The sequence below is a fragment of the Agelaius phoeniceus genome, assembly GCF_051311805.1.
Source record: "Agelaius phoeniceus isolate bAgePho1 chromosome W unlocalized genomic scaffold, bAgePho1.hap1 SUPER_W_unloc_1, whole genome shotgun sequence".
Taxonomy (NCBI): Eukaryota; Metazoa; Chordata; class Aves; order Passeriformes; family Icteridae; genus Agelaius; species Agelaius phoeniceus.
In genome coordinates this window covers 1,019,039-1,033,923 of record NW_027509866.1, presented here as the reverse complement: position 1 = coordinate 1,033,923, position 14,885 = coordinate 1,019,039, and the positions used below count along the sequence as shown (strand labels likewise).

The following is a 14,885-nucleotide window of genomic DNA, read 5'->3' as shown; positions in this document are numbered from 1 at the left end:
CAGTTAGAGCTTAATCTGGCCACTTGTGTGAGAAATAATAGGAAATGTTTCTATAAATAAATTAGTAGCAAAACACCAGATAAAGAGAACCTCTACTCTTTATTGGATGCAGTGGAGAATAGAGTAACTAAAGAAACGTCTGAACAGTTTAACACCTTGTTTGTCTCCATTTTCAATATTAGGGCAGGTTGTCCTCAGGACAAGTGTTCTCCTGAGCTGGTAGATGGGCACAGGGAGAAGAACAGCCCCCTGGAATCCAGGAGGAAGCAGCTGGGGACCTGCTGAGCCACTCAGATACTCACAGGTGTATGGGATCAGATGGGATCCATCCCAGGGGGATGAGGGAGCTGTGGATGAGCTCCCCAAGCTGCTCTCCATCATTTACCATCAGTCCTGGCTCAGCAGGGAGGGCCCAGAGCACTGGAGGTGCCAGTGTGAGCCCATCCCCAGGAAGGGCTGGAAGGAGGAGCTGGGGAACTCCAGGCCTGTCAGCCTGACCTGGGTGCCCGGCAAGGTTATGGAACAGATCACCTTGAGTGCCATCACAGGGCACCCACAGGATGGCCCAGGGATCAGAGCCAGCCAGCGCGGATTTAGGGCTGGCAGGTCCTGCCTGACCTACCTGGTCTCCTTTTATGCCCAGGTGACCCACCTGTGGATGGGGGAAAGGCTGTGGATGTTGTGTGCCTGGAGTCCAGCAGAGCCTTTGACTCTGTCTCTGACAGCATTCCCTGGAAAAGCTGCAGCCCATGGCTTGGGCAGGTTCCCTCCTGGCTGGGAGATTTAAGAGCTGGCTGGAGGCTGGGCCCAGAGAGTGGTGGGGATGGTGCTGCACCCAGCTGGTGTCCAGGCACTGGGGCTGTCCCCAGGGATCTGTGCTGGGCCCAGTCCTGTTTAATATCTTCACTGATGATCTGGGTGAGGGGATCGAGTGCAGCATTCACGAACTGCAGATGGCACCAAGCTGGGTGTGAGTGTGGATCTGCTGGAGGGCAGGACAAGAAGACCCAGCCTTAAGCTGCACCAGGGGAGGCTCAGGCTGGACAATAGGAAGGAGTTCTTCACAGAAAGGGTGAGTGGGAACAGGAATGGGCTGGCCAGGGGGGAGGTGGCAGAGTCACTGTCCCTCTCCAGTGGCACTCAGTGGCATGGTCTGGGTGACAAGGCAGTATTAGGGCATTGGTTGGACTTGATGATCCCAAAGGTCTTTTCCAGCCTATTTGATTCTGTCATTCTGTGATGATTGGGACACTCTGGGGCCATTGTGACACTGCAGGGCCTCCTGGAACTAAGAGGACCATGGTGACACCGTGCAGCCCCACAGAACCAGGGCTCCATGGTGGTGCTGTGGGGCCAAATGGACCCAGGGAGTGCCCCGTGACACTCTGGGTCCTCGTGGAACCACAGAGGCCATTGTGACACTGCAGAGCCTCGTGTAACCAAGGGGTTTCACCATTTTGACACTGCAAAACCAAGGAGACCATTGGGAGACTGCAGGGCCCAGTGGAACCAAGAGGCCGTTCTGACACTGCGGGGCCTCATGGCACCAAGGGGACATTGTGACACTGCAGGATCCTGTGTAACCAAGGGGCCACTGTGACACGATGGGGCCTCAAGGAATCTGGAATAATGCTGTGACACTGTGTGGCCTTGTGGAAACAAGGAGTCCATTGTGACACTGAGGGGACTTGTGGAACCCCAGAGACCATGGTGACAGTGTGGGACCTCATGTGACCATGGGGCCATTGTGACACCCTGGGGCCCCATGGAACCAAGGGGACCATTGTCACATTTTGAGGCCCCATGGAAGCAAGGAGACCAGTGTGACAGTGCAGGGCCTGGTGTAACCAAGAGGCCATTGTGACACTGAGGGGGCCCATGGAACCAAGGACATCTTTGCAGATGTCACCAAGCTGGATGTGAATTTTGATCTGCTGGAGGGTCGGAAGGCTCTGCACAGTGACTTGGACGGGCTGGATCCAGGGGATGAATCCAACAAGGTGAGGTTTAACAAATCCAAGTGCCAGGCCCTGATATTTGGTCCCAGTGCTACAGGCTGGGGACAGAGTGGCTGGAGAGCAGCCAGGCAGAAAGGGACCTGCAGGGACTGATGGACAGCAGGCTGGACATGAGGCAGCAGTGTGCCCAGGTGGCCAAGAAGGCCAATGGTTCCTGGCCTGGATCAGGAATGGTGTGGCCAGCAGGGCAGAACTGCGGTGCCAGCACTGATCTGCCCCAGCTCTGCACACAGACATTGCTGCTGCAGCTCCAGAGAAGGCAACAAAAGGGCATCTCTGCAGAAAACTCTGCTGGGAGATCCTTTAGTTGCTTTAAAGCCACCGAGAGAGCAGCCCCTCATTGACACAGTCTGTGGCCATAGGATAGGTGGAGGGAAACAAAATGAGAAATGGAACAATAAATGACATTTATTTGTGGACAAGATTAAAAACCTAAAATAAAAAGAGAAAGAACCTCCAAGATGAAGCCAACATGTACTATCAAAGATAACTTTTATTAGAAATGATTTGCAGAAACCGGCCATCAGTTTAATGTTTCTGAAACCATCCAGTCATCAGTGTCCACACCGCAGCCTTGAGCTCCTGGTTCCTCAGGCTGTAGATGAGGGGGTTCAGGGCTGGAGGCACCACCGAGTACAGAACTGACAGGGCCAGATCCAGGGATGGGGAGGACATGGAGGGGGGCTTCAGGTAGGTAAATATGCCAGTACTGACAAAGAGACAGACAACGGCCAGGTGAGGGAGGCAGGTGGAAAAGGCTTTGTGCCGTCCCTGCTCAGAGGGGATCCTCAGCACAGCCCTGAAGATCTGCACATAGGAGAAAACTATGAACACAAAACAACCGGAATTTAAACACACACTAACAGCAAGAAGCCCGAGTTCCCTGATGTAGGAGTGAGAGCAGGAGAGCTTGAGGATCTGTGGGATTTCACAGAAGAACTGGCCCAGGGCATTGCCATGGCACAGGGGTAGGGAAAATGTATTGGCCGTGTGCATGAGAGCAGTGAGAAAGGCACTGGCCCAGGCAGCTGCTGCCATGTGGGCACAAGCTCTGCTGCCCAGGAGGGTCCCGTAGTGCAGGGGTTTGCAGATGGACACGTAGCGGTCGTAGCACATGATGGTCAGGAGGAAATACTCTGCTGAAACAAAAAAAGCAAAGAAAAAGAGCTGTGCAGCACATGCAGTGTAGGAGATGTTGCTGGTGTCCCAGAGGGAATTGTGCATGGCTTTGGGGACAGTGGTGCAGATGGAGCCCAGGTCAGTGAGGGCCAGGTTGAGCAGGAAGAAGAACATGGGCGTGTGCAGGTGGTGGCCGCAGGCTACGGCGCTGATGATGAGGCCGTTGCCCAGGAGGGCAGCCAGGGAGATGCCCAGCAAGAGGCAGAAGTGCAGGAGCTGCAGCTGCTGCGTGTCTGCCAATGCCAGCAGCAGGAAGTGCCTGATGGAGCTGCTGTTGGACATTTGCTGTGCCTTGGCATAGGGATCTGTAAGAAAAGTAATCATGGAATAGTTGGGTTTGGAGAGGACTTGAAATATCCCAGCACAGCCTGGGGGCACTTTCCCCCAACTGCCTGCCCAGGGCTCTGCTGCCTGGAGCTGTCCCTGCCAGCAGCTGCTTCCCTGTGCCCAGGGCTGGGCCCTGCCAGTGCTGCCAGAGCCCAGCCAAGCCCTGGGGGCTCAGCTCTGCCCTGCGGAGCCCTCCCAGCTCAGGCACTGCCCAGGGGCAGCTCTGGCTCTGCAGGCTCTGATGGCAATGTCAGAGCAACCCTGAGGAGGCTGGAAAAGTGACACTGATGCTGCCTGTGAGGGGCCTTTTTCTGATTTGTGTCTCTGCCTGCTTTATTCTTACCTGAAAGAAATTTGGTTTTTTTCCTCGACCTGAACTGAGAGATGAATATCTGTGTAGAAATCCCATCCAGGCAACCCAGGGAGTAGAATAAAAAGCAGGATTTTCCCTTTTATGCAGCCCCTGCCTTGCTGTGCTCCCTGTATGATCCACTTGGAAATGTTCTGCAGTTCAATGCCATTCTGGGAGCAGTCCTGAACAATGCAGCATCCTCTCCACACAAGGAGAACACTTCCAAGCCTCACCAGCCGTCTCCTGCCACCCAGATCTTGTCCCCCAGTGCTGGGAGCAGCTGCCAGGGCTGGCTGAGAGCTGTCCCTGGCAGGCAGCAGAGTCCCTGCCCCAGCACAGCGCCCTGGGCTGCAGGACCCTGCTCTGCAGGACAGCCCTGGGCACCCCTGGCTGCTCTGCACAAGAGACAAGCAGAGAATGTACTCACAGGCTCTGCAGGCATTGGGATGTTCCAGCTGCAGGAGATGGCTCCAGGAGCTGCAGCTGCATTGTCCTGCAGCCAGAGGTTCCTGTGCCAAGGGTTGGCAGTGATTGTGCCCCAGGCACTTCTCAGCCCCTTCCCAGCCCTGACTGATTGAAGCTCTCTGTGCCTCTGTGCTGTGCCCGGGCTGGCTGCAGGCAGTGCCCCAGCCCTGCTGGGCTGGCACAAGAGCTGCTCATCAAGAGAAATGTGCTTTTGAAGCTCTTCTTGGTGAGCAGGAGCTGCCTCTGGGCCAGGAGCCCAGCCCAGCTCAGCAGCACACACACAGCACAAGGACTTTAATCAGCCTCTGGGGCTTTGTGCTCAGGCCCTGAACATCAGTCCCTGAGAGGGAGCTGAAGAAACCTCTCCAGAACTCCAAGGCAGAATCCAACTCCAAAGTTTCTTGGGCTTTTCATGGGTCCCACTGAGAGACACGACTGAGCAAGTGTCCCCAGGCCCCAGGCAGAGCAGAGAACTTCAGGCAGTGATGACAGGTGGGGACAAAGAGAAGCCAAGTCTTGGTGCCCTGAGGCACAGCAGGGTCTGTGCCAGCAAGGGCTGGGAGGAGACACCTTGTCCTGAGGCCCTGGGGCCTCCTGGCACAGCCCCAGCCAGGCTGGGCACTGTCAGCCCCTTGTGCTGCCCTCAGCATCCCCCCCTAGCCCACATCCCAGTGGCCTCAAGGATCTGCTGCAAGGAGTCCCTGGGGAGCCTTGCTCAGCAATGGCCCTGGGGGCTCCTTCATGCTCCCTGCAGGGACTGCAGCTTTTTCAAAGGGCTTTGGGTTTGGCTTTTGCCTTGGAGTCTCTGAGAGGTTTGTGCAATCATGGCCTCCAATTATCTGCTGTAATTAGTCCCTGGAGAGGCTTTGTCAGGAACAAAACTCAGTGGGGCTCATTAATACTTCAAGGTACTTCAGTTATTTTAAGGTACTTGGTGTTTCACTTTTGATCCAGACTCTGTGAGAGGTTTGTCTTAATCATGGCCCCAATTATCTGCTTTAATGAGTCCCTTGAGAGCTTTGTACTGACACTCAGTGGGGCGCATTAATACTTTGAGATACTCAAGGTTTTTAAGGTACTTCATGGATTTAAGAATACTTTTAGGTACTTTCATGGATTTTCCTTCCTACACTGAGTCTCTGAGAGGTTTTTGTGCCATCCTGGCCTCCAGTTCTCTCCTCCAAGAGTCCATGAGGAGCCTGTGTTGGGTATCTTCCCCCTTTCTGTTTTACAACAAAGATGGAACTGAAAGAATTTTGTAAGACTTTCTAAAAGCATCCAAACAAACATGGGACAATTAACAATACAACAACAACCAATAAGAGAATTATAAGTTCTGTTTCAGCTCGACATCATCCAACCCTTTAGTCACATTGGATTGGAAGAGATTTTTGAACTAATCTTTGTTTTCCACTTGAAGCTTCTTGCACCCTTCCTTCAGTACCTGAATGCTCTTGTGGATTGACTCGCTGTGGCTGGAGAGGTTCATGCAGCACATGCCCTCAGAGTCTACACAGCCATGCCCATGTGCCCAGAGTAAAAACTCTATCGCTGTTCTGCAAGGTGGCGTGTCTGATGGTCTCTGTGTCTGAGAGCAGCCACTCAATGTGAGGGAGGCAGCATTGGTTTGCTTACTTAACAGGCACCCAGGATGGTCTGATTGTCCTAAAGCTTTAGCTGCAGCCACCCAAGGTAGTCCAAATTGGGGGTGCTACCATCCAATACCTGGATTAATGCTTTCAAAGCCATCTCTTTGATATCATCCAATACTTCTCTGGGGATACCTGCTGCTTCATCATCTGGTAGGCTGTGCTGTCCTTCTCCAGCTAGATGGTTGGCTGTCAGTTCTGCCCTTGCCTCATTATTAGGACAGTCTTCTATTAATTCATTTAGTAAATGTTTCCATCCCTCTTCCCACAGGGTGTATTCTATAGGTGACAACAACATGGTCGTAATATATTTTAAACCATAGGGGGTTAAGACATGTGCTGTAAACGTGGCCCTCATTAGGCCATTAAAACAAGGTAACTCCTTCCTATGGTCTTTAGCTGCCCTACACAGATCCTTGATTTCCCCGCAAATCAGTGGCTGATACCTGGGATTCTGCCCCCTTCTTTCATAACATATGGGGGCAACACGAGTTTCGAGACAATTTGCCAGTCTCCTTCCTTAACTGCTTCTTTCCAGATCCTTTCCTAAGGATCTTCAGGGGCTGAGGGGCGAGGTGGCTCTGGGGAATCCAAACTTTCCTCCTGGGAGGAAGAATAACTTGGAGCAGAAACATTTGGATTAGAAATAGTGTGACAGTTGGGCTTAGTATCTTTGATCATGGGGTTATATTGTTGGTGGAGGGTGAGGCAGAGGGCACTGTCATTTTGTCAGGTGTTGGGGAGGAAGGCCATGATTTAGGATGGCGGACTTCTGGGGTGGAGCTCTGGAGGCATGGCCCAGCGGGGAGGTGGAATGATTGACAGTGGGGGCGTGACCCGCAGTTGTGGGGGTGGAGTCTGGAGGTTCGTTCAGGGCGGAAGTGAAGGCTGTGGTAGGAGGAAGTGGAGGAGCCAAGATGGAGGGAGGATGGTCGGGCTCCTGAGCCACATTCAGGCTCCTTCCGTCTTGAGTCTCTAGGGCATGATGCTCCAAGACAGCGTGGCCATTGCCATCTTGTACCATCGTGGAAAGTCTGAGAAAGGCAGGTTTGAGGGGAGGTCCCGAGTTAGGAGTGACCAACGGATTGAGTTTTCAACCCACTGCTTGCTGGTGAATGGTCTCAAGGATGGTGTGGAAGATGGGGAGCATGCAGGGTGCAATGGGGTCCCTTTTAACTCCGACGGAGTCCCAAAATTCAGTGGTATGGATTTCATCAGCAGAGGCATCTGGAAAATTTTTAATGATCCACCTCATGATTGATTTTAATTCGTACTTTGAAAATCTTAAGTCATGATCAGTGAGAATTAAAGCATCCATGTATGCTCCTTTCTACTTTGGACATCTGACTGCCCTTTTTTTTTTCTCTGCCTTATGGGGAAGAGCCACCAGAACACCCCGAATCAGTTATGGGATGTGGGTGCATATTGTAAAAACACAGTGGCAAAATGGGCAATAAATGTCTTGTGTTTCCCCAAACCCACCTGCAATCCTATGCAGGTGAAGCTGTTGTTGTCTCTGCCGATCCTGGGCGAGGTCCCTCAAAGCAATGATGAATCTGCTGGCCCGGCACAATCCAAAATCCTGGGGAGCCCTGGCCTATCCATCAGCTAACCCCAGCTGACATGACTGAGTGTCATGGTCCCTGTTTGGGTGCCAAAGGTCACAATGAGGGTGGCTGTGACAAACCTTTCTGGTTCCCTGACTTCAGGGCAAGGGTGGTGAAAATGAAAAGGAGCAGATGCTGGGGAAGATGAAACAGGAAAGCCTTATAAATATGATTGCCTGGCAAAAGATTTTGAGAATATGGAAACTATAAATGAGATTGAAATGAAAGCAAGCTTTGAGATACCAAGCCTTAGTTACTGAACAACTGGAAAACAATGGTATGGCCGGCTGAAGGTAATCTTCTTTTGATGAAACAACACCCTCTGCTTGCAGACAGGTCCAAGGGTCAGAGCAGACCCTACTAGCTTGGCAGAAGGGGTCCAAAGAGTGGCAGTGTGTCTCTGTGTGTCTGTCTGTACTGGTGTTCCCATGGCTTCTGCCCCTTGGCACAAGGTTGTATCCACCACCACCACGGACCACAGGAATAACTCCTTTTCTTCATTTACTCTGTGGTGTAAATGAACCATTCTATCTAATCATGATCAGAAAAAATCAGAGCTGTATTTATATAAATCTATCTGGTATAAAATCTTTAATCCTGTGGGACAAATCGCTTAAAATTCAATTCCACCTGTCCAATCTTTTACACCTTTGAAAAGTCTGGGGCTGGGATTGGATCCAGCCACTCCCAGTCTCCTCCCTTAGAAGGAATTTTAGAAGTTTAGGGGCGCTGCAGGGGTTTGAACATATATGGTGGCTGTTGGGTGACATTTCTCCACCTCATGACTCAGCAGGAGTTTCTCCAATAAAGAAATAAAGCTTTTGCCTGAAGCACCCACTGTGCCCATGACAGGAACACCTGTGAGTGTCTGGGACATCCCGGCTCTTTGGCAGCCTGGGGACTCCTGGGATGTCACCGTGGAGCCCCCGTGAGTGCCTGTGACAGATGGGTGCCTTTGCAGCCCAAGGTGCCCTGGGATGTCACCATGGAATGGCTGTGACTGCCTCTGACCACAGGGCTCTTTACCATCCCCAGAAAGCCCTGGGAGGTCTCCCTGGAGCCCCTGTCTCTGCCTGTGACATTCCAGCTCTGGAACAGCCTGGAGACTCTTGGAAAGTCCCCATGAAACCCCTCTGAGGGCCTGTGACAAATCTGATCCTTAGCAGGCAACCATCACCAGTCCACTGTTGCTATGGTCAGTTTCCATGGCAACCCTCACCAGCACCCTCTGGCTATGGTCAGTTTCCATGGCAACCATCACCAGGCCCCCGTTGCTATGGTCAGTTTCCATGGCAACCATCACTACCCACCCTGTTGCAATGGTCAGTTTCCATGGCAACCATCCCCAGCCCTCTGTTGCAATGCTCAGTTTCCATGGCAACCATCCCCAGCCCCCTGTTGCTATGCTCAGTCCCTTGGCAGCTCCATGGAGACCCCATGCCAGGGGTGGTTGCCATGGACACCAGCTCAGGCCTGCAGCCAGAGCCCGTTGCCATGGCAACCATTGGCAGCCCCCCATTCCCAGGCTCATGGGATCCCAGAAGCACAGAATTGGCTGAGCTGGGAGGGACCCATCAGGATCCTCCAGTCCAACTGCTGGTCCTGCACAGGACACCCCAACAATGCCAGCCTGGGCCTGGCAGTGCTGGCCAAACGCTGCTGCAGCTCAGAGAGCCCTGGAGCTGGGAGCCTTCCCTAGGGAGCCTGGCCAGGGCCCCAGCAGCCTCTGGGCAAAAACCTTTTCCTGACATCCAACCTGAGCCTGCCCCGACTCAGCTGCATCCGCTCCCTCCACTCCTGTCCCTGGGCACCAGAGGGAAGAGGTTCCCACAGCCCCAGCCAGGGACCCGCTCCCAAGGCTGCTGCCATGGCCACCAGGGCTGGCACCAGCTGGGATGCTCGGTTTCCACGGGCCGGGCTTCAGCAATGGGATTGCCCAATTTCCTGCTCCCGCTAAAACCGCGCTGCCCTCGCTGCCCTCCTGCCTCCCGTGGAAAGCACAAAAGGCAAAGATCCCAGGCTGGGATAAGAACAATTTATTGGGAACAGCAATGAGATAAGGAACAAACAGGAATAAAAACAATATTGTCAACAGAAAAGATAAAAAAAACTATTTACAGGGAAAACCACAACATCAACAACTGGCTCTTCCTGGCAACGTATTTCCTCCTGTCTGGAAAGGACACCCTTCTCCTCAGGGAGAGAGAGAGAGAGAGAGTCCCTTTCCTGCCCCTGGCAATGACCTGAGGTGGGAGTGAATGTAATGACAGGGCCATGGCCAGACCATCATGTTCTTCCATCCCACATCATGTCATTGGCAGGGGCAGGAAAAGGGACAGGTGTCTTCCCAGCATGGATCACAGGGAAAATGGATCCCCAGGGCTCTTCCCAACGTGGGACCTCCAATGGGGAAAGAAGCTGGAGTGGCGTATGAAGTTCTTCCTGCAGTTTAGGCACTCGCAAAACTTCCGTTCTGGTGACTCCATTGGTGTCTGATCAAGCCCGAGCTCGTGGAGAAGCTCTTGCCATGATGTGGAGAAGTCATCAGGCCTCTCCCGAGTATGGATCCGTCAGTGCCTGATAAGGGAGAACTTTTTCTTGAAGCCCCTCCCACAATCAGGGCAGCAGAAGGGCCTCTCCTCAGAGTGAATGTGCTCATGCAGGCGGAGATTGGAGCTGGTCTGAAACTTCTTCCCACAGGTGGGGCACTCGTAGGGCCTCTCCCCAGTGTGGATGCGGCGGTGGGTGATGAGGTGGGAGTTGCGCTTGAAGCACTTCCCACAATCAGGCCAGCGAAGGGGCCTTTCCTTGGTGTGAATCCGGCGGTGCTTGCAGAGATCAGAGCTGGTCCGAAACCTCTTCTGACACTGGGGACACTCGAAGGGCCTCTCCCTGGTGTGGATGCATTGGTGCCTTATGGCAGCAGAGCTGCAGCTGAAGCCCTTCCCACACTCCCCACACTCATAGGGCCATTCCCCAGTGTGGATCATCTGGTGGCTGATCAGGGTGCTGCTCTGCCTGAAGCTCTTCCCACACTCCAAGCACTTGTGGGGCTTCTCCCCATCATGAAGCTGCTCCTGGGCCACCAGCTCTGAGCTCTGGCTGAAGCTCTGCCCACCTTCCTGGCTCAGGGTGGGTCTTTCCTCCTCAGAGCACCCTGGGCTGGGTTTACAGCGCCCCCTCCTGCAGGATCTCTGTAGATTTTCCTCTCCATTGGACTTCTGCAGTATGGAGCCAATCAAAACAGCCTCTTCCATGACGTTCTGGCATGGAGATTTTTCCTCCCCAGTCTCCATCCTCAGCTTCTTGTCTGGGGTAGGAAGGACAAGGAGAGGATGGGATTGGCCTCTGTGCCACAGGGAAGGGGAAGGAGATCCCCCCAGTGCATCCCCGGCAGGACGGGGTTGGCAGCAGGGTTGTCCTGCAGCCGGGGGCTGTGCTGGGCTGGGAGATGGAGCAGGAGAGAGGGGGAAAGGGGCACTGACTTCCTCCTCACCTGCCTGGGTATCCCAGGGCTCCTTCCTCTTCCTCACAGCTTCCTCCTCCGTCCAATCAAGACTTGGGATTGGGAAATCCTGTTCTGGGAAGAAAACAAAGGGTGCGCACATTGTTGTCTTTTGTACTGGTTTGAAGGCAAAACAGGGAGAGAGTCTAAGCTAGAATTGCAATTCAATAAGAAAATTTAGATCAAGGCAATGATACAGAAACACTGCCTTAAACTGACAGAGTCAGGATATAACCTGACACCCTGCTGGTCAGGGTGGTGGCAGCAGTCCCATTCAATGGTGGCTGCAGTCCTGTTGGAGTGATGAGCGTGATTCTGTCAAGGCAGTGATCCTGTAGAAGGGTCTGGTCTTCCTCTGAAGGTCCAGTGGTGGTTCTGGAGCTCTTGTCCTCTGGGAATCCAGTAGGCAAGCTGCTCCTGGTGTTGCAAGGCTCAGCTTATATCCAGGTAGGAATGCTTGGATCCTCCCCCTGGGCGGAGCATCCCACAATGGGATGATGGAATTTTATCAGTCCTGCAGTGACACTCAATGGCCCATTCCCAGAAGATATCTCCCCTGGAGGGCGTTATCAGGGCTGAGTCATGGAAGAGATCAAGAACACTGCCCCACCTGTGTATAGCAGTTGATGAAGATGGGCATTGAAAACATTCATTTGGTTCCATCTTACATTGCAGCCTGAAACAGTGGGGGAATCCCTGCTCAGGGGGTGAACACCACCCCCCTTACCCAAACTGGCTCAGGTGTGAAACCCCCACCCTGGGAAGGCCACACACACAGGGGACAAAGTCACACTTGCCCTGCCCCAGGGGAGGTCTCTGTCCCTGTCACTCCCTTGCTGTCCCCCCTTTTCTCTTTCTTTCCATCTCTCTCTCTACCTCACTTTTACTGTTTAATATAATCCACCTTGGATTTGGTCTCATTAGCACCTTATTTGGGAGAGAGGAATCTCTCTTACAATTTTCTTTACGAGATTGCAAAATTCTTTTGGCACAGTGAGTTTAGGCACTGTTCTTTGACCCCACGTGCCTTTGACAACAGCATGGTTCCTCCTCTGAGGAGGTTGTGGTTCTCTCTGGAGGAACTCTTGGAAACTCTGATGCAGCTTCCTCTGAGTGACCTATGGCAGAACTGATGAGGAAAATGACTGTTGTGGGTGGCCAGTGAAAAAGAAAATATTTTGTTGTCCTTCCTTGAAAAGTTTGTTAAAATCACTGGAGGAAAGGGAGAAAATGTTACCAGCGACACTGACAAGGTTCATCTACCCCATGGTGTGGAACACTGTTGCCGCCACTTGGGGCGAGGCGTCCCGGGTCCAGGACGGTTCAGGGGCGGTGCCTCTGCCTTATGGGCCAAGCACACGCATACACCAATGTGGTGGACAGTAACTGGCCTCTATTAACGGTTAGACAGGGTCTTTTATAACAGGGGGTAACGGTCTGTAACAGTAAAAGGGGAGGGGTTCTGCATGATCTCGCGATATCTCAAGACCTCGCGATATTTCCCCATGTTTCCCCTCCCTTTTATGACCAGTTAAAAACATAAAGCAAAACTGACAAGTAGGAAACGTGTAACTGGCAAAATGCAATTAACTTGAACAATATAACACAACTGCAATAAACTTGTAACTGCAAATGTTTAACAAATGAAAAGCTAACTATCTCTAACTGGTTTTTTTTCTAAAAAAAAACCCAACACAAACTTGTTTAAAATGTAAGGCGATTAGTCATGGTGCTGACTGAGCCCTATCTTTGAATACTTTGAATATCTTTGTAGAACCTCCTCAGTTTGTTTTTTTGTTTTAGTTGACCTCCTAGGACCGAATTATTTTTCCCAGAGTCTGCGACCTGTTTGATCTTAAATTAGAGAGGATTTGGAGAGTCCATGTCCGGACTTATGTTCCCTCCAAATCGCCCTTTGATCCTTTGACACAGGGAAGAACTCTGGGTTACCTGGCATTCCATCCAAGTAGAGCCAGAACCTGGCCAGAGCTCGAACTCTACTTGATGGATACCTCTTTACATTTTTGCTGAGCTGTTTTTTCCCCCCCTGTCCTTCTCTGTGCTGGCTGCTCCTTTAGTTTGGTCATTGAGTTCTTTCATGACCCCGGGATGGTCTGCCATCGGGCTGCTCGATGATTCATCGCAGCCTTTAGGAAGCAGGGCATACAGGTTGCGGGGGTGTCTGAGGATTCAGTCCTGCAAAACAAACTTTACAAATTTCATTAGTTTTTGCCCTGAAGGTACGGTTTTATCAACTTAAGCGGGCACCATTTGATTTTACTATTTTTCTTGACGGCTGCGTACCCTCGCCCTGCGAGTACCAGTCTCCAACCCTGTTCCCATTCCCCTAGTTCATTTTTAATTATGACCTGTGAGCCTTCCTCAAGTGCTCGTGTGGCCCAGCTCACGATGTTAAGGTGTTCTTCTGGCCAGAAAGATCTGTTCACTGTATAGTTTGCTAAACAGTAGGCTGCTGCAGCAATTTGTGAAGGAAGGTACTCCAGAAGAGGATCAACTTGAAGGAGACTCAGCTCTGCAAGATACCTTGCAAAGTTCTCTGTCCTCATACAGATTCCACGTCTCTGAATATACTGAAGGAGGAACTGGCTGACGGTTGGGGTTGTTGGGTCAAAACCCAGCACTTTGAGAAGCAAGTGTTCCGTTCTTAGCAGCTGCTTCTTTGTGTAGGTATCATCTGTTATATAGACAAATTCATCCACATCTGGTGGGTAGATCTCTTCATACTTCGCAGCCAGAAGAACTGCTGCTGTTGCTACAAGCTGTAACTTCTCTCTGAGAGCAGACATGCAGGAAAGAAACCTCTCCAGGAAGTTCACTGCCAAGTACAAAGTCTCTGTCCAAAGTTTATACTCTTCCCCTACTTCTTCCAGCCAGTCTACCGGGATAGCACGCATTCCTGTTGTGATATCTGGCTGCTTCTTCATGTAGTAGGGCTTGGGCCTAAATCTTACTACTGCCTCTCAGAGGTACTGATAAATGTCTTCTGCATACTCTCCCACAGCCAGAGTTACAACATCTTCCACTACCATAGGAGAGCCTGAACTCAGATCCAGCCACCGATGAATACTGGATATCATTGCACTGGTATCCAGTTCACAGTGGCTTAATTCCAGCTCTTAAGACACTTGGTAGCTGTAGTTTTCTTTATAGGTAGCAAAACCTTGCTTTGATGCAGCACTGATGATGCAGTTGGGCACTTCATTTTTTCTACATGAAGTGATGGTGCTTTCAAAGCCAGAAAAGCGCTTGATAACAGCAGCACCCTGGCTGCCGGGCCACTGCTGCTGCTGCCCGTTCTCTGTCAGCACCCCCAGCACGGCCCAGCCGCCGCTGCTGTGGAGGGTGGCGGGGCAGGACTCCCGCCACCCCGCACGGCTCTTCTCCCCCGTGCGATGCATCGCCCCGACGTCGGTACCGCGCTGCCCGGCTCCGCTCACCACCAGCCCACGGAAGGGTCCGGCCGCCCCGCGCCGCCCAGGCTGCCCGCCGGCCCTGCGTAGGCGCAGCCGCTGGAGGCGGTGGCTCTTGGCCGCGGCCAGTTGGGAGCCCAGCAGCTCAACCCCCGTCGCGCCGCCTCGACAGCCCCGCCGGCCGCGGGTCGCCATGGTGACCCCCTCCCTCTGGGGCTCGTCACCCTGCGGCACATGAGGCGAAGGCTCCGTCCAGGCTCCCTTGGAGTCCGAATCAATGGCGGTGCCCCCCGCCTCCCAGCTAATGGCAGGGCACTGCGGCCCTGAGATAACGGCGGGCCTCCACGCCTCT

At 52.6% G+C, this 14,885-nt stretch overlaps 1 pseudogene; it reads right to left on the bottom strand.

The window, feature by feature from the left end:
• Positions 1-14,521, bottom strand: part of LOC129133491 (uncharacterized) — a 264,314-nt pseudogene extending 249,793 nt beyond the window's left edge.
• Positions 14,522-14,885: the final 364 nt, after the last annotated feature.